The sequence below is a fragment of the Chrysemys picta genome, chromosome 16, assembly GCF_011386835.1.
Source record: "Chrysemys picta bellii isolate R12L10 chromosome 16, ASM1138683v2, whole genome shotgun sequence".
NCBI classification, from domain to species: Eukaryota; Metazoa; Chordata; order Testudines; family Emydidae; genus Chrysemys; species Chrysemys picta.
In genome coordinates, this window is record NC_088806.1 from 13,383,282 (window position 1) to 13,402,914 (window position 19,633).

The 19,633-nt window shown below is 52.3% G+C and overlaps 1 protein-coding gene and 1 non-coding gene across 2 annotated transcripts in view; one reads left to right on the forward strand and one right to left on the reverse strand.

The window, feature by feature from the left end:
• LOC135976036 (nascent polypeptide-associated complex subunit alpha, muscle-specific form-like) overlaps positions 1–19,633 on the reverse strand; it is a 1,165,876-nt gene that overhangs the window by 731,297 nt on the left and 414,946 nt on the right. The gene's annotated exons all lie outside the window — the stretch shown is intronic.
• Positions 19,415–19,533, forward strand: LOC135976112 (5S ribosomal RNA). The gene has a single exon (XR_010593348.1). It is a non-coding gene; the product is annotated as a 5S ribosomal RNA (ribosomal RNA).

A 19,633-nucleotide genomic window follows, 5' to 3' on the forward strand; every position in this document is an offset into this window, starting at 1 on the left:
AGACAAATCTTGTCAGTGATGACTAATTTCGCAAATGATCTTCCCATTATTAATTTCCACACCGCTGCCATTGGAGGTCTGGGCACCTCCAGTGTCACGGCTCTGCATTCACCTTTCCCTTAGAACTGTTCTCGGCCATTCCCAAATGTGGGACATTGGGCAGTTCAGAATGTGACTAGTGACCCCGGCTCCTTCCTGCACCTGCTCTACATTGCTCCACAGCAGCTTCTCCACCGGCAGAGTCACCCCAGCACTACAGTGCAGCCGCCCAGGGTTAAGCAGGGGCCCCTGGCAAGGACAGAGGGTGCAGCTAACAGCCTGGTGTGCCTGGCAGTGAGGCAGGGGCAGCCCAAGGCTGGAAGCTCTGAGTCAGCTGTAAAGAAGCAACAACCCCCCATCCCCACAAGTCCAGAGATTGAATTCCCCAACCTTAACATCATGACACCCAGTAGAAAGCCACACGTGTCAGTTGTTTTTTCACAGGGAGATGCAAAAATCAGGTGACATTATCTGATAAAAATATGACCATATAGATCATTATTGCACCCACTGTTATATATTTGTAACAAATCTGGTACAAAATGTGGCATGTAAGATGTCTATGAAAAGATTAGGAGTACTTGTGGCACCTTAGACACTAACAAATTTATTTCAGCATAAGCTTTCATGGGCTACAGCCCACTTCTTCAGATGCATAGAGTGGAACACACAGACAGAAGATATTTATATATACAGAGAACATGGAAAGGTGGAAGTACACATACCAATTGTAAGAGGCCAATCAATTGAGATGAGCTATAAGTAGCAGCAGAAGAAAAAACTTTGAAGTGATAATCGAGATGACCCACAGAAGGTGTGAGGAGAACTTAACATGGGGGGAAAAAAATTCAATTAGTGTAATGACCCAACCATTCCCAGTCTCTGTTTAGGCCTAAGTTTATGATTTGATGAATATGATTAAGCTATTTGTATGCATGTATCATGTTTGTATTTGAAGTTTTGAGCATTGGCTCCATACCTGTATTTCAAATATGTTTGCTCCTGAGGTAACACCCACAAGTTAGTTAGCCAGTGAGTGGCCCATCAAAAGGACACAACTCACAATGGACCATGGGAGATGCCCATCTACACTGAACGGACTTTTCTGTGAACGTTCCATCTGAAGTATCCTGCAAAGTATCCATCCTGCAATGACTGAGAAAAATCGGGCATGGACGGGGACTTGCCCATGTGACTCCAAGCTCCCATCTTTCACCTGTGATTTTCCACTAGCTGTGCTGAGGACTTTGAAACAATGGGTTTCCCTCCACATGGCAGAAGATATAAGAGGCCCCGGAAGCATCTCCACTGTGCCTCTATACTGCTCCAGCCTCTTTCCTGCTCAGACCTCTGGACTATGGACTTATACTAATGGGATCATCTAACCAAGGGACTGAGGACCTTCCAGTGATTTGGAAGCACCCAAAGACTTATCAAGCCAGCAGTTTCTTCCATCACTGCTATAAGCTTGAACCAAGAACTTTGCAATTGTATTTGATTCCTTTAATCAATTTTAATTCTCACCTTTCTTTCTTTATTTTTATAAATAAACGTTTAGAATTTAGATAGTAAAGGATTGGCTTCAACGTGATTTTTGGGAAATATCTAAATTATATATTGACCTGGGTGGAGGGCTGGTCCTGTGGGATCAGAAGAACCTCTTATTTGAAGAGACTGGTTTTAAAGAACCATTCATTTCTAAGTCTAGTGTTTTCGATGGTAATACAAGGACTGGAATGCCCAAGGAAACTGCTTTTATGATTTCTTGTTAGCTGGTGTGGTGAAGCAGAAGTTTACTTTTGTTGCTGGTTTGGTATGTCCTATGGGGGATTAGGCACCAGTCTTGGGGTGTATCTGCCCTATTTCTTAGCAGTTTGTCCTGAATTTGTCTCTCTCAGCTGTGGCCCACTGAGGCATGGTTACAGGCACTAAGCTCGCTTCCCTGTGCAGTGATCTGAGAAGATTGCCAGTGGAAGGACAGATGGTGGTGGACACACAGACACATGGCTAGGGCACCTGATGAGGGAGAACTTCCTTATCTCTATCTGAGGCAGGTTGAAGGGGAAAGGATGGACATTGCTCATCTAATCGTAACCACATTGAGATGCTGAACGGAGTAGAGCGAGGGTTTGTTACTAGCAGTAATCCAGCCCAATGGGCAGGAGTTAAATATAAAGAAAAGGGTCATGTGGAGAACAGGGTGTTTTAATGCTGGGCTGGGTATCTGCTCTTCCCCAGGGTCCCCCAAACCTTGCTGTAAGAGGCACTCTTTGCTGTTCGATTTCTGAGCTTTTCAGGTGGAATGAGGTCACATGTTCAATCCTCTGCATCCACTAGGACTAGAAACTTAATTTTATTATTTTAAATGAAAGCTGAAGTTCTCATATAGCCATTGGACACCAGGAGCTGGAAACCCCAAATACCATGAGACCCATGATAAAATCACGTGGTGGCAATACGGAGGCTGAGAGTTTCAGAGCAGTCATGGGGATTTAGATACGTAATGATCTGAATTGAAGAAGTGCCTAGATTAGCAGTTCTCAAATGAATTTTTGCTCTGTCTGCACGTGCAGTCATAGCAAATTCACAGTGGCCACAGTCTGAACAGTTAAAATATTCCACAGACAGCATTGCAGCAGAGTGATGAGGGCAGAGGCAGTACAGACCAGATGTCACTCATTGCATTACATTGGAATCCTGCTATGAAGTAAAGCTAACTGGAGAGGACATAACCAGGAAGCGCAAGCCTCCAATGTAGTTAATGGGCTGTACTGGCCGGCTGTAGGCCCTGGGAGAGGAGCTAGGGTTGCAGATACCTTGCAGAGCTCCACTTGTTCTTCAGGCAAGCCCAGCTGGCTCCGTATTGCCCATGAGCTCATCCTACAGACCAATCCAACTGAGACAGCAAGAAAGGAGTAAAAATGGGACCAAGGGCTACAGAATGGGGCAGCAGCAACAGGGACCAGAGCTACAGAATTCTGCTGTTTACAATATTTTATTTGGTTGCTTAAGTATATAAAGGGAAAAATCGTAAATGACTGTCTAACAGCCCCTCCCCCCATAAAATAAATTAATGCCTGTAACAGTCTTCAGTGACGGTCCCATAATCCTGAGGAAATGCCGAATTCTGTGACAGGTGGCTGGGCCTCTCCTCTTCCCCTGCCCTTCCAGCAGTAGAACTGCCACATGTTTTCAAGTGTCAGAAGAGCCTCTTACCCTATGAGCAGCTGCTTTTGAGAGGTGTCACAGGCATTACACCAGTCAGAAATTGTAATGCCACTAGGCCGATAGCATCTAGTCCAGTGATTCTCAAACACATTTTACTTTGGTTGAACTTATGGCCACGGCAAATTCAAAATGGCTGCTGCTTTGACAGTTAAAATGTTAGGCTAGGGCTGGGTTAGAGATATTATTCTTTGGAAGTGTCATGTGACTAATGAATCTCTTCAATGTAAAGAATAATATGTGTTAATACCACAAACATGAGTTCTTACTATCTCCTGTTTTTAAAAAAGTTTATAACAAAATGTCTCTGGCCAATCAGTGCCCTGCCAGTATCCCGTGTCAATCACGGCAAAGGGGGTGGGGATGGAGAGGGCTAGTTCCCTCCCACAGCCAGAGGCAGCAGCCGTATTACACTCTAATGAAACCCCACCAGCCCCACCTCGGGCTTGGGCTGCTCCTGCTTCAGGGAGCAGAGCCGATGGCCACAGCCGGGACCTGGAGGATTGGGCTCCCAGGCTCCAAAAGTCATGGTGGCCACATTTGAGAATCACTGGTCTAGTCTGACCTCTTGCATAATGCAGACTAGAGACTTTCACTCACGCTTGTCACTGCGTGGTCAGGTAAATGAACTGAACATTAATTTCTAGATCAAGCCAAAAATATCTGGTTAAGGTAAAGTGCATCTTTTGGGAAGGCATCTAATGTTATGTAAAGACCCCAAGTGACAGAGAATCCACCACCAATGGTGGAACATTTTGATGAAACTGGCAGTACAGCGGAACCTAAGAGTTACAGACAGTCAGCATTATGGTTCTTTCAAAAGTTTACAACTGAACATTGACTAAATATGGCTTTATATTGACTAAATATGTGAAGTCCTTCTTCACATAGCGCACAGTCAACCTGTGGAACTCCTTGCCTGAGGAGGTTGTGGAGGCTAGAACTATAACAGAGTTTAAAAGAGGACTAGATAAATTCATGGAGGTTAAGTCCATTATTGGCTATTAGCCAGGATGGGTAAGGAATGGTGTCCCTAGCCTCTGTTTGTCAGAGGGTGGAGATGGATTGCAGGAGAGAGATCACTTGATCATTGCCTGTTAGGTTCACTCCCTCTAGGGCACCTGGCATTGGCCACTGTCAGCAGACAGGATACTGGGCTAGATGGACCTTTGGTCTGACTCAGTCTGGCCGTTCTTATGTTCTTGCCCTGATGCTGAAAACACTTCAAGGATATGCATGTACTGTTACCCGTAGTCATGAGTGCTGGCAGCCACCAGGCCACTCCCACCAATTAACAAATACACAGAATTAAGGCAGGGAAGGATAGCCCAGGCTTGTGAGTTCAATCCTTGAGGGGCCATTTAGGGATCTGGGACAAAATAATCTGTCAGGGACAGTACTTGGTCCTGCTGTGAAGGCAGGGGAGTGGACTCAATGACCTTTCAAGGTCCCTTCCAGTTCTACATTTCTATGATTTATTACTGGAATTTTTCCTAGTGGAAATTTCCCAGGGTACTGCCATAGGGATGCAGTACTGGAAGAAATGGTGGGTGGGGGGTATTTTGGGCACAGAGCGTGTCTGCCCTGGAGCAGCAGTGACACCTTGTGGCCAGTCGGGGTAAGGCACAGAGTGCATCCGCTCTGGAGCAGCAGTGACCAGTCGGGGTAAGGCACAGAGCGAATCTGCCCTGGAGCAGCAGACACACCTTGTGGCCAGTTGGGGTAAGGCACAAAGTGCATTTGCCCTGGAGCAGCAGTGACACCTGGTGGCCAGTCGGGGTAATACACAAAGAGTGTTTCCCAAAAAGGAGTAGTGACAAGCTGTGGCCAGCGGGGGCAGCACCATCCTCTTCCCAGTGGGGGGAACTGGGGTGAAGTAGACAGAAGATTGTGGCAGCTGTGCCCCCCTCTCGCTATGAGTCCCTGCCACTCTCTGTGGCCCCACCCCATGCAGTCCTCAGTGAAATGTCAGCCCCACCTCCTCCCCTCTGAAGCCCCGCCCCCTGCCCAGGCCAGAAGCCAGAGCCGGGAGGGGCGGCTGCTGCACTAGCTGGTGCCATGTTGCAGGCAGCCGCAGCGTTGCCCCATCTTGTCCTCCTGCTGCTTGGGGCTGTGATTGCTCCTCAGCTCCTGGTTGCCGCCCTTCGACTGCTCACAGCCCGTAAGAGCTGCCTGGGGCGGGGGGCTGGCCGGACCCCGGTGCCAGCAGGGTCCCCGGGCAACAGCAACCACGGGCAACTGACATCTCCTTGAGAGGGCACAAAGGGCCCCCCAAGCTTGCCAGCCCCAGTTAGATGCAGAGGCCTTTCCTCAGGGACCCCCCAGGCTAACATAACCAATTCTCTCCACAGACAAGAGTCTTTGCAGCCCTCTCGCAATACTTAACATAAGCAAATTTCTGCAGCTCACTGTCTGGTTTCCGTCCCCAGGGATGGGCTCAGGGTGGCTGTTCCTTCTTTTGGTCTCTGCCACAGGCTGGCCATTCTCTCAGCTACCAATGGCATTAGGAACTGAAAAGAGAAAGTGACAACACTTGTAAGCTAGGCCGAAACTGGTGCATGGAAGATCGACAGACAGACAGACACGTGCCACCTGGCTGCTGCTCATTGGATCCTTCTTCTCTATTCCCCTCCAGACTCCCCAGGGCCTAAAATGCTCATCACTTGTAGGGTTCCGTCAGCCCCCCAGGTCTCTCCACTCCCTCAGCCTGCAACACCCACACCTGCACAGAGAGCTCTGGTCCTCTAAAGAAAGGGAGGATTGTTCTCCAGTTTCATACTCAATGTGGTGCCCAGTCAGTCAGGATCTCCAGGCTAGCAATGTGACTGACAGGAACACAGCTCAGCTGTATTTGTTCACAAGAAATGTCTGCCTTAGAACAAACCCAAACCCTTGTGGAAGTAGCCACAACTACTCGTTCCAAACACACCCACCCCCTCTACTCTTCCTGTTAGAAGAGCAGAAAAGCTCCACCACAGAACACAAGTGAAGATAAGGTGAACCACATGTCGGGCACTAGAGGGAGGATGTTGCGCTGTCAGGGTATGAGGCTGCCATGTCATCCCCCAGGCCCAGCCGTGCTGAACGTTGTTCATTCACCCTCACCTTTGTGATCCTTTAAGCTCCGGGTCTCCAGGCTCCTTTAGAGCCAGTTTCATATTCCATGTCCTCCCCCGAGGTCTCTCCGAGATGGCTGAATGTGTTGTCTCCTCCAGCGCCCGACTAGCCCTCAGTCCTGAGAATGCTGCTTCCAGCTCGCTGTGTGCACAGGGCAGGGGCATCCTACTAACACCACAGTTTTGACAGGATGATGTTAACACGGCTCTCAGGCCAGCCCTTCCCTCCTGCAGACTGGAAGCACGGGGAGGGGAGGGGGGAAAGCGGATGTCTTTAACCAGCAACCCCAACCCATTTTTTACCTCGGCCTGCAGCAGAGCCATGGTGACATGAGAGGTATCCATGGAAACAGCAGAGCCTCCCTTTTAGAACTGATGGGGACAAGACCCCCACCCCCCATTGCTGTGCCCCTGGGCTGCCTGTGGGCCAATTAATGTAATGCATAGAGTGTGTTTCCCATAAAAGAGCAGTGACACCAGGTGGCCAGCAGGGGCAGTGCCAGCCTCTTCCTACTGGAGGGGCTCAGGTGGGCTAGAGGAAAGTTGTCTCAATAACCCGGGTCCCTGCTCCTCAGTTTAGTGCCAGCCGTGCCTCCTTCCCCCCACCCCTATGCAGGTCAGAGGCTGGAAGCTGGATCCGGGCAGTGCCGGGTGGCTGCTGCACTGACAGGTGCTCAGACCACCTGCCCCCAGCACCCTCACTGCCAGGATCCCACATGATTCTCCTCCACCCCTCCCAATCTTCCCATATTGGAAGCTCCCAAGACCAAGAAAAATGTGCAGATGATACAAAACTACTCACGATAGTTAAGTCCCAGCAGACTGCAAAGAGCTACAAAAGGATCTCGCAAAACTGGGTGACTGGGCAACAAAATGGCAGCTGGAATTCAATGGTGATAAATGCAAAGTAATGCACATTGGAAAATATAATCCCAACTATACATACAAAATGATGGGGTCTAAATGAGCTCTTACCACTCAAGAAAGAGATCTTGGCGTCATTGTCGCTAGTTCCCTGGAAAAATCCACTCAGTGTGCAGCGGCAGTCAAAAAAGCGAACAGACTACTGGAAATCATTAAGAAAGGGATAGATAATAGGACAGAAAATATCCTATTGCCTCTATATAAATCCATGGTACATGCACATCTTGAATATTGGCACCGGCAGAGCGGTGAAAGGAGAGGTCAGGGCTGGGATACCAGGGGCTACAGGTCAGGAGTAAGGGGCACCGGCAGAGCGGTGACGGGAGCTCAAGGCTGGGACAGCAGGGGCTGTGGGTCGGGAGTGAGGGGCATTGGCAGAGCTGTGGGGGGAGCCGAGGGCTGGGATATCAGGGGCTGCGGGTCAGGAGTGAGGGGCACTGGCAGATCGGTGAGTGTGGAGCTCAGGGCTGGGATACCAGGGGCTGTGGGTCGGGAGTGAGGGGCCCTGGTAGAGCGGTGACTGGGGAGTTCAGGGCTGGGATAGTAGGGGCTGCAGGTCAGGAGTAAGGGCAGGGCCGTCCCTAGCTATTCTGGTGCCCTATGCAGCCCCCACATAGGGGTATGTGGGGGGGCAGGCCTCTGCGGGAGGGGAGCAGGGGGCCGCCCCAAGAGACCACGGGGGGGTGGGCCCCAGGCCTCCATGGCAGGGGCGGGGCTGGCTTCAGGGGCAGTGAAGGGGCAGGGTCAACTATGCAACTGCGTACTTTGCGTATGGGTAAGGACGGCCCTGAGTGAGGGGCACCGGCAGAGCTGTGGGGGGAGCTGAGGGCCAGGAGAGCAGGGGCTGCAGGTCGGGAGTGAGGGGCATTGGCAGAGTGGTGACTGGGGAGATCAAGGATGGGACAGCAGGGGCTGTGGGTCGGGAATGAAGGGCACTGGCAGAGCGGTGACTGGGGAGATCAAGGATGGGACAGCAGGGGCTGTGGGTTGGGAATGAGGGGCATTGGCAGAGCTGTGGGGGGAGCCAAGGGCTAGGACAGCAGGGCCTGCAGGTTGGGAATGGGGGGCACTGGAGATCTGTGGGGGGAGCCAAGGGCTGGGATACCAGGCACTGCGGGTCGGGAGTGAGGGGCACTTGCAGAGCAGTAAGTGGGGACCCCAGGCCTGGGATAGCAGTGTGACGCATTGGGAATATTCTTAATGTTTTCTCTGAATATTGTGTGGGTGCCTCAGTTTCCCCTATGCTTTTCTTAAGTATCTAGGTGGGGGGATCAGGGTGTCAGATTGTTGCAGAGCCTTAGACGGCAGGTGTGATACTGTCTACAGAGAATGGCTAACATCCTGTCGCCTGGCAACTGATTGCCTGGGCTCCTCCCCTGCAAAGGTGCCAAATGAAGGTGGTGGAGAACAAAGAGATCAGGTGACCTCCTGGCCCGGGGAAAGAGACATAGGCCAGAGGAGGAGCTGGAGAGTTTCAGTTTGGAACTGGCTGGGTAAATGGAGGAAGGCCCAGAACTGGGATCTGGCCTCCCTGGCCCCAAGATGGACCTGATTCAGGGGTCCTGAATCTGTACCTGTAGGTTTCCTGTACCTACAAGCTCTGTTTTAGACCTTGTTCCTGTTGTCTAATAAACTTTCTGTTTTACTGGCTGGCTGAGAGTCACATCTGAATGCGGAGTTGGGGTGGAGGGCCCATTGGTTTCCCCAGGAGACCCACCTGTTTGGACTTGCAGGAGGATGCGCCTGGGGGCACAGAGATGCTGAATGCTCCAAAGTCAGACCCAGAAAGATCAAAGCTGCATAAGCTTCTTACCCTGGACACAGTCTGCGCACAGAGAGGAAACTCCCCCAGAATCCTGACTACCTTTGTATAGAATACTTCCAGAGCATCGCCCAGTGATTCACGGACAAGCAGGGTCTGTGGTTTGGGAGTGAGATGCACTGGCAGAGTGCACCTGACTGGAAAGGTCAGGGCTGGAAGTGCAGGGGCTGCAGGTCGAGAATGAGGGGCACCGGCAGAGTGGTGAGCTCAAGGCTGAGATAGCAGGGGTTGTGGGTTGGGAGTCAGGGTGACTGGCAGAGAATTTAATTGAACCAATTTAAATCCCAAGTTTGATCATCAGAATCAGGGACATAGGGAATAAAACCAGTACCTTGACCAGGGACATGTTTCGCTGCCTGCAATGCACCGTGGGTATGCAAATGAGATTCCCCGGTCATCTTTGGCACTCAAGGGGCTGCCCCTGCTCGTTCCCCAGCTGGGAGGAGATGGCAATGGGGAAGGGGGGAGGGAAGCTGCTCTCCTGAGACACTTCCCCGAAATGACTCCAATGGAGGAATTCAAAGCAAGAACCGTTAACACACAATTCTGTTCAAAGACAGAGAAGTCTTTCAGCCTCCTTCCTCTCCCTGGTTTCCCTGTATACTCCTAATTTGCATATACCCACCCACTGACCTGCGACTAACAATCTCACCCTGTTAACTCTTACAGCAAAACAGGGCAATGCACGCTCTATACCGCAGCCCCAATGACCTTGTCTGCTTCTTCCAACAGAACTATCTCAAATGTACGGTCAATCGCATCAAATCAATTCCTTGCCATTGCAGGGTGTCGTGGAGTGTGGGGGACTCAGGGCCCTGTACCCCCGGCTTCCTGCGATTCACCGTGACTCTCAGCCAGCCAGTAAAGCAGAAGGTTTATTGGATAACAGGAACACAGTCTACAGCAGAGCTTGTAGATACAACCAGGACCCCTCAATCAAGTCCTCTTGGGGAGTGCAGGGAGCTTAGACCCCAGCTTGGGGTTCCCTGCGTTGCACCTCCCAGCCCAAACTGAAAAATTCCCAAATCCCTCCAGCCGCTCTCTCCCCCCTCCCCTCTGCTCCTCCTCTCCTTTGTTCTGTCTCCCGGGCAGAAGGTGTCACTTCTCCCACCCCCCTTCCTGGCTCAGGTTACAGCTCAGGTAGCTCACTGTAACTCCCAGGCTACATTGCCAGGTCAAATCCTCCCTGCTCCCTGCTCCGTCACACAGGGCCTCGGGCATTGGTACACCTCAGTCTCTCTGAGGTGATTGGCTGGTTTCTTCTGGCCTTAAACGCTATGAATCTGACTCAAAGGACCACGACCTTCCTCCTCTTCTGCTCCTATGAACTATTCCTCATCTGGGCAAAATGTCTAGGTTGGACATTAGGAAAAAGTTCCTAACTGTCAGGGTGGTTAAACACTGGAATAAATTGCCTAGGGAGGTTGTGGAATCTCCATCTCTGGAGATATTTAAGAATAGGTTAGATAAATGTCTATCAGGGATGGTCTAATGGTATTTGGTCCTGCCATGAGGGCAGGGGACTGGACTCGATGACCTCTTGAGGTCCCTTCCAGTCCTAGAATCTATGAATCTATGAAAACATTTACAGAGACTGTTTCCTAATTTAAACGGCGGTGTTTTCCCAATGGGAAAGGGATGGAAAATTTATCTTCTGTAGGGAGATGAGGGAAAGAATGATCCAAACCATGCAATCAATTCTGGAAGGTATACTAAGGAGAGTGGTTTAAGAACCTACACAGAATAGACTAAGAAAGCAGCTGTTCAACTGACCTACAAACAATGACAACGTAAAATCTGCAAGAGCAGCCTTTCAACTCATTCAATATTAACACAGAAAACATGGGGACTAGTTATTCTAATTCCTTCCTTGGGAAACGAAATGATGCATGAAAAAAAAATGAAACTCAAAAATATATCCGTAAGCTATTTTCTACATTATGCAAGCCTTGCCTCAGCAAATCACATGAAAAACAAAAACACATGAAATCAAACAGCTGGAAAAAATATCTCCCTAATGCATTAAAACAATATTTCTCTCAAAGTTCTTTTGGTGTGTGTTTTCTTTTAACAAGAGTGAGAACTATAACAGCGTTTAAAAGAGAACTGGTGGTTAAGTCCATTAATGGCTATTAGCGAGGATGGGTAAGGAATGGTGTCCCTGGCCTCTGTTTGTCAGAGGATGGAGATAGATGGCAGGAGAGAGATCACTTGATCATTGCCTGTTAGGTCCACTCCCTCTGGGGCACCTGGCATTGGCCACTGTTGGTAGACAGGATGCTGGACTCACTGGCCACAATGTCTCTTTTCCTGGAAGGACAGCGTGCGGCATCGAGATCTTGGACTCTGAAGTGCATTCCCCTTCGAGCGGCCCTCCTCCGGACAGCTGGGTGGTAAGTAGTTTCGGGGTCTGGGGTTGAGGAGGTGGTTCCTTCCAGAGCATCCCTGTCTGGAGCAGCGGGGCTTCGATCAGCATCCTGGTCCCAGGTCGTCGTGGGGGCTCCTCCGGTCGCGTCCTTCCCAGCGGGGCAGTGATCAGCATCCTGGTCCTGGGTCGTCGTGGGGGCTCCTCCGGTAGCGTCCTTCCCAGTGGGGCGGCGATCAGCATCCTGGTCCCAGGTCGTCGTGGGGGCTCCTCCGGTCGCGTCCTTCCCAGCGGGGCAGTGATCAGCATCCTGGTCCTGGATCGACGGGGGGCTCCTCCGGTGGCGTCCTTCCCGGTGGGGCGGCGATCAGCATCCTGGTCCTGGGTCATCAGGGCGGCTCTTCTGGTGGCAGCCTTCTCAGGAGCAGCAGGGCAGCGCTCAGCATCCTCGTCCTGGGAAGTGGGAGAGGTTCTCCGGGGGACCTTCTCCTGAAGAGCTGGTGAGATATTAATACTCCTGGATGTGAAGTCCCGAAGAGCTGTCCTTCTGGTGCTAGGTCTCCCTGCAGAAGTATCCACAGGAGTTTTCTTCAGCCAGGTGCTGATTTTTTCATCCTTGCTGGTGGTCCAGGTCTTCTCTGAGGCACCAAGGGTGGTCTTTGGGATAGGCTTCCGCTGAGCTTTCTGAGAAGTAGAGGATGCAGGAGCAGTAGCAGCCGGCAAGAGTGCAGCTGAAGGTGTCTCAGAAACAGAGAGAGAATTTTCTTCCAAAGTAGCAGCAGTGGAGTATATCTCCAAGGCAGCATCAATTTTTTCAAAAATGGCAGCAAAAGACTCCATCTTCAGGATGGGCATTTGCAGATGTCCATTAGAAGAAATTAAACTGATAAGAACAGGTTTAAAAAATTTATTAAACTTAGCGTTTAATATTAAATATACAGAAGTTAAGAGGGAAGGTACTGTACATCTGGGGTCAGGCTTGAGTTATGAGGGATTATAGGTATTGGTTGCAAGGATGAGGAGATACATACATATCACATAACCGGCATAGACCCAGATTGGGGTGCAAGAGTTTTTAAAGTGTCAGTGGATAAGTGGGTTTGGGTACGCCACCCATGGAATGAACAAGGGGTCCAAGTCAGTATTGGTGTATCGGATAATTACATGGGTGGGGTGCATCCCTTGGTCTGTCAGGGAAGGAAGTGGGCTATTTCCCTGGTCGTCGGTCTCAATTACTCAGTGTGGTATTAATGGTGTCCTGTGATGTGTTCCGTACAAATGTGTCTGGATCACCTGATGGTGTCGGACACCATGAGCTGTCTCATGAGCCGGGCATAGCGTCGACGGACTCCGCATGCTATCAGAACCGGCTCATTGTGGGAGTCCCACGAGCCCAGAGCTCCCACGATCAGGGCGTGTATCTGGACTTTGTAGCCCTGGGCTCTCAGGGTCTCAGCCAGCGGGGTGTACTTCAACCTTCCATGCTTGGGCCTCGTGGAAGGCCGGTGACCTGTTTTCAAATGGCACCGTGACATCTACCAGGAGGACCTTCTTCTTTTCTGCATCCATCACGATGATGTCGAGTTGCAGTCGGCTGTCTGTCCCGGGGATGGCCGAATCGAGGATGATCTTCCCCAGGGATGGTGCGATGGCTTTCATCAGCCGGGGTTCTGGATGGTGTTGTGGCGGTGCCGTCAGGCTCCGGAGTGCGTTTGCATCCACACAGGACGTGGGGTAGGGTCTCGTTTGCATAGCCACACTTCCTGCAGCGCCTGTCCCGGTTGCCGTGGCGGATGGCTCCGTTGAGGGGAACGCAATTGAGTCGGGCCCTGTGGACAAACCACCAGTTGGCGAACCTGGTGAAGTTGCCCCCAGGGAGGAAGTGGTTGCTGGCATTCAACTTGCTGGACACCTCAAACACCTTGCTCTGGTTCAGCTTCCGCTTGAGGTTCTCGGCATAGCGGCAGCAGATGGCATCTTTCAGGGTCCTTTCCAGCAGCGTTCTGGCAGTTGGGGAGATGATAGTGTGCTCCGGGGTGTTTATCCATGGCACCAGTATTCCCAGCTCCCGGCGCTTCTCGCACCACTTCCAGCGGCAGCCAATCCTCTTTTCTAGGCATCTGGAGGGGTTGTGGGCGCGGGACAAGAGAGAGGACAGGTCTCTCTGATCTGAGCTCTAAGGAGCCAAGAAGCAATGCTGACACAGACCCTCTGCCCCCACCGCTTTCTACCGAGCTCCCAGACACGCACCAAACACCATTCACATGACTGAGAACTAGGTAATTCTAAGTAAGGATCACTTCCCCGAAATAACTCCAATGGAGGAATTCAAAGCAAGAACCATTAACACACAATTCTGTTCAAAAGACAGAGAAGTCTTTCAGCCTCCTTCCTCTTGCTGGTTTCCCTATACACTCCTAATTTGCATATACCCACCCACTGACCTGTGACTAACAATCTCTCCCTGTTAACTCTTACAGCAAAACAGGTCAAAGAAAGCATACGCAAGCGCTATACCACAGCAGGGCCAGCTCCAGGATTTTTGCTGCCCCAAGCGGCGGAAAAAATAAATGAATAAAAAAGAAGCCGCGATCGCCAGCAGCTCCATCGCGCCGCTTTCTTCTTAGGTGGCAATTCGGCGGCAGGTCCTTCCCTCCGAGAGGGACCGACGGACCCGCTGCCGAATTGCAGCCAAAGAGCCCAACGTGCCGCCCCTTCCCCTTAGCCGCCACAAGCACCTGCTTGCTGGCTGGTGCCTGGAGCCAGCCCTGACCGCAGCTCCAGTGCTCTTTTCTGCTCCTTCCCACAGAACTATCTCAAACGTACAGTCATCAGGCACACATAAGATACAGTTTCACTCCATACCAGTCCAGTTCCTTGCTGTTTCTTGTCTAACCACTGCACACATATGGTATACCCTACCCTGAGCTGATTCCCGACTTTCACACTCAATCTAGCTGTGTCTCTGTGGTGCAATGGGTCAGCGAGTTTGGCTGTTAATCAAAAGAATGGTGGTTCGAGCCCACCCAGGAATGGCCGTAAACCCATGCCACTTCCTTGCTCCTCAAGACCTGCTGGGAGCCTCCAAGGCCCCCTTTTGCCGCCTCAGTGCTTTCAGCTGGTGGCCTGAAGAGGGCACTGGATGCCATTCAGAAACCCATCTCCCAGCAGCCATGCCGGAGGCTCGGGCTTAATCCTCAAGGCTGAGCACAAAACCTTCAGCCGGGAATGTTTCGCTCCCTTCCCACCTCTGCCCAAGTGACAAGGGAGAAACGGACGAGACACGCCGGCTCGAAGATGCCTCCCTCCCACTTCCCTGTAGGCTGCACACAGCTCTTGGCCTGCCTCATGCCTCGTCAGGAAAGCGTGGCCATGCTGCCCAAGCCTGAGTCACGTCTGCAGCCTGGCCCGCCCCGGCTGACGGAGCGCAGAGCCACACGAGTCAATGGCAGGTCAAGTCGGGAGCCTCGGCTCTTTCCCCTGACAGCCACACAGAGCTGCCTAGCGTCCCAAGAGCCTCCCTCGTGTTCTCCCGCAGCAGCCGCCTGCTGGTGTGTGTGGTAAAAGGGGATGAGGAAGCACTGCTGCCTCATTCCAGGAGAGGTGGCCCTCACCATGCCCAGGTCTGCCTCTTGCCTTCAGCCCAGGCAGCCAGAGGTGCCGGGGAGCTCCCTGGAAGGCTGCCTCCTCAGCCTCCTCTTGCCTCATAGCGTAGGCTCTTGGCGCTCTGCTGGTCACCGCCTCACTTGAAAGCCCAGCGCCAAAAGAAACAAGCATGGGCATAGCCGAGGATGGTTTTGATCCAACAACCTCTGGGTTATGGGCCCAGCACGCTTCCGCTGCACCACTCTGCTGGCTTTTCTCCTATAGCCTATCTGGATTAGTGCCTTATATGCGCTAGGGCTGGCAGGCAGATGCACAGGCTGCTAGGCAGCAGCCCTGATAACAGGATTTTACAGTTTACCCTGGATAAGCTTTCTACAGGGTAAAGTGGATTGATTTTGGTTTGGACCCCATTGGGAGCTGGGTATCTGAGTGCTGGAGACGGGAGCACTTCTTAAACTGTTTTCAGTTAAGCCTGCAGCTTGTGGGGGACATGGTTCAGACTTCGATCTGTGTTTGCAGCAGGCAAGCGTGGTTACTGGTTTATGATTTTCTGTTTGCTTCTTTCGGGTAAGGGAAATAGGGACAGAAAAATAAGCAAAATAATGAAGAGTGAAGAGCAGAAGAAGCTACAACTGCTCAGGTTGCAAATTGCCCAGAAAGGCTGAACACTCGGCGCTGGGAAAGTCTCTGTTAACTAAGAAGCCCCTGAACTGAGTGCTTCCCAGTTTCAGTGACCGGCAGAGGGGCGTGTCCCAGCACAAGAAAGCAGGAAAATGACTACCAGTGAGGCAGCTACTAAACTAGAGCTGGCCAGACTGGAAGCAGAAGAGAAGGCAAAGGACCAGGAGTTTCAATTGAAGCTCAGAGAAGCAGAGGCAACTGCGCACAGAAGGGCTATGGAAGCAGAGGGAGCCAGGGAAGAAGCTGCTCACAAAAGAGCCCTGGAGTTAAGAGACGGAGAAATAGAGGCCCAAATTGAGGCCCAGAAGCATGAACTGACTGTTATGGAGTGGAGAGACAAAACCCTCCAGCAGCTGGCTCCACGTCCCCAAAAATCCACAAATGGGAGCAACTATGTCCACAGTGTGATGAATCCAGTGATATTGCCGAATATTTCCTCGCCTTTAAGAGACTCTGCACCCTCCGTGCAATCCCTGGCGATCAGAAAATGGCCACATTGGTAGCAAAATTGACTGGAAGAGCTCTGGACATATTTAATGAGATGCCTATTGATGATGCTTCAAACTATGGTAAATTTAAGGAACTGGTTTTAAAACAATGCGTTTTTTCGCCTTCTTATCTGCGCTAGCCTCTGGGACGGAGATGATAAGGGGAGCGTTGAAACATTTGCAGCTGCGGGGGAAAAAAAGGGAGAGTAGTATTTTAAAAGACACATTTTTAGAGAACAATGGGTAGACTCTTACACGGTGAACCAAGATGTTAACATTACATTGCACATGTGCTTTTGATACAAGGTCGCATTTTGCCTCTGAATGTCCCCTTAATAAAATTCTCCTATTTCAACCAGGTGACCATGAATGATATCACTCTTCTGAGGATATCACAAAGAGATAAAGAATTGATGTTGCTTGAATGCATTCCAGTAGCTGTATTGGCCGCCAATGCATCCCAAGTCTTCAGGGCAAATGAATCATTAAACACACTTGCTTTTAAACCACGTATTATATTTACAAAGGTACACTCACCAGAGGTGCCTTCTCTGCCTTCAAGGTCCAGGAACCCGCATTGGGAGGGTATTGTCTCCAGGGTGATAAACAGTTCCTGGCTGTAGGGGAGAATGCTTTCTCTGCTTTCCTGCTGTGCACTACCCTCATCATCATCATCTTCCTCATTCCCAAAATACTCATCCCTGTTATGTGAGACTCCCCCCTTGCAGGAGTCCACAAAAAGGGCTGGGGTGGTGGTGGGGGCACCCCCTAGAATTGCATGCAGCTCATCATAGAAGTGGCATGTCTGGGGGTCTGACCCAGAGCGGCCGTTTGCCTCTTTGTTTTTTTGGTAGGCTTGCCTGAGCTCCTTAAATTTCACATGGCAGTGCTGTGGATCCCTGTTATAGCCTCTGTCCTTCATACCCTTGGAGATTTTTTCAAATATTTTGGCATTTCGTCTTTTGGAACGGAGTTCTGAGAGCACGGATTCGTCTCCCCGTACAGCGATCAGATCCAGTACCTCCCGTTCGGTCCATGCTGGTGCTCTTTTGCGATTCTGGGACTCCATGGTCACCTCTGCTGATGAGCTCTGCACAGTTGCCTGTGCTGATCAGCTTGCCATGCTGGCCAAACAGGAAATGAAATTCAAAAGTTTTCCTGTCTACCTGGCCAGTGCGTCTGAGTTGAGACTGCTGTCCAGAGCGGTAACAATGGAGCACTCTGGGATAGCTCCCAGAGAACAATACCGTAGAATTGCATCCACACTGCGCCAAATTCGACCTGGTGATGTCGATTTCAGTGCTAATCCCCTCATCGAGGAGGAGTACAGAAATCAAGTTCTAGAGCCTTTTAAGTTGACAAAAATGGCTTCATCATGTGGACAGGTGCAGGGTTAAATCGATCTAATGCTGCTAAATTTGACCTAAACTCGTAGTGTAGACCAGGGCCAAGTAAATCCTGTTCTGCTTCTTTCATAGAGATGCCTGAGACACCACCTCACACTGTGTCCCTGAGGGGTCAGGCAAACTCTCAGCACCTGAAGCCTCTGCCACTCACCTAGCACCCCATGCCCCGTAGATCAGCCATAGTCCTGGCTGATGCTCTATAGAGGTGTGAAAGGAGCCGAGTCAGCAAATCCATGGGTGCCAAGGGGCTGCAGCACCAACAGGAAAAAAGAAAGGTGCTGCAATACTCCGGTTCTCACAGGCTCTAAAAAACCTGTCCTCAGAAATCTCCGCACACAGTCCTCGAAAGACAGGTCGAAAAAGCCAAAGCCCCGCCTTCGGCGGTACGAAACTGGAACCGGGAGCCACCTCGTGGTTCCCTCGGTCGGCCGAGATGGCGTGGGGCGACCCCTTCCGGACATCCGTGAGATGACCGGCCGTCAGGTCAACCCATTCGCTCCAAAGGGGTTGACCCGGTGGCCGAGAGGGGACTTTGAAAATTTTTCGGACTTGGAAAACTTTTTTTTTTTTTTTTTGGCAGCCCGCTTCCTCCGGGTTGACCCGGTGGCCGAGCATCTCACCGTCCCCGGACGCAGTGAGGGACTGCCTCCCGGCCGTCAGGATCGGGCCCACGGAAGTCTGATTTAAAAAAAAATTGCCGACGCCACCGCGGAGGGCTACCCGGGCACCCCGGGCCCCGGAGCCGGAAAAGGGAAAAAAAGGATCGGGCCCACTAGAGACATGGACTCGGCCGCCCTGGGCTCACCCTCCCCGGCCGCAGCGAGGGACTGCCTCCCGGCCGACTGGATCGGTCCCCTGGAAGTCTGGAAAAAAGAATGGAACCTGACGCCTCCAAAGAGGGGGCGCCCAGGGAAGGAGGGAGATCCGGGTTGACCTGGTGACCGGACGGGAAAGCGGCCACCGGGTGTGCCCGTCGGCAACCTACGGGTTGACCTGGTGGCCGGGAAGCGAACCGGCCAGCAGGTGAACCCGTTCGATTCCACGGGTTGACCTGCTGCCCGGGAGGGGACTCGGACAGGAGGCAAGCCGCCCTGGGCTCACCCTCCCCGGCCGCAGCGAGGGACTGCCTCCCGGCCGACTGGATTGGGCCCCTGGAAGTCTGGAAAAAAGAATGGAACCTGACGCCTCCGAGGAGGAGGCGCCCAGGGAAGGAGGGAGATCCGGGTTGACCTGGTGACCGGACGGGAAAGCGGCCACCGGGTGTGCCCGTTAAAACCTATGGGTTGACCTGGTGGCCGGGAAGCGAACCGGCCAGCAGGTGAACCCGTTCGATTCCATGGATTGACCTGGTGCCCGGGAGGGGACTCTGAAAATTTTTCAGCCCTTTCGACTCGGGGTTGACCTGGCGGCCGAGAGGGGACTCGGACGGCAGGCAAGCCGCCCTGGGCTCACCCTCCGCGGCCGCAGCGAGGGACGCCCCCCCCTCCCCACGCCCCCCCCGGCTGAAAGGATCGGGCGCACTGGAAGTCCGGGACAATATTTTCCCCGACGCCGGGGAGGGCGGGCGGGCGGGCGGAGGGTCTCTGGCGGCCAGCCCGGGCCCCGGAGCTCGAAAAGGAAAAAAGGACCGGGCCCGCGAGAGACGGGGGCCCTGCCGCAGGGGGGCAGTCCGACCGGGGCTCACCGTGCGGCAGGCCCGGGCATCGGCAGGGGAAAGCGGGTGAGGAGGCGCGGGGCCGGGTGCCTACAGCCATACCGGACCGAACGCCCCCGATCCCGTCCGATCACGGAAGGTAAACCGTCCTGGGCCTGGCTAGTACTTGGATGGGTGACCGCCTGGGAATCCCAGGTGCCGTAGGCAGCTTTTCCCGGTCCGAGCCAGCTCTCTCTCCTTTTCTGGGGAGGAAGGAGAGGGGGGGACGGGCCGGAAAGCCCCTCGTCGCTCCTGCCGAGTCGGAGGT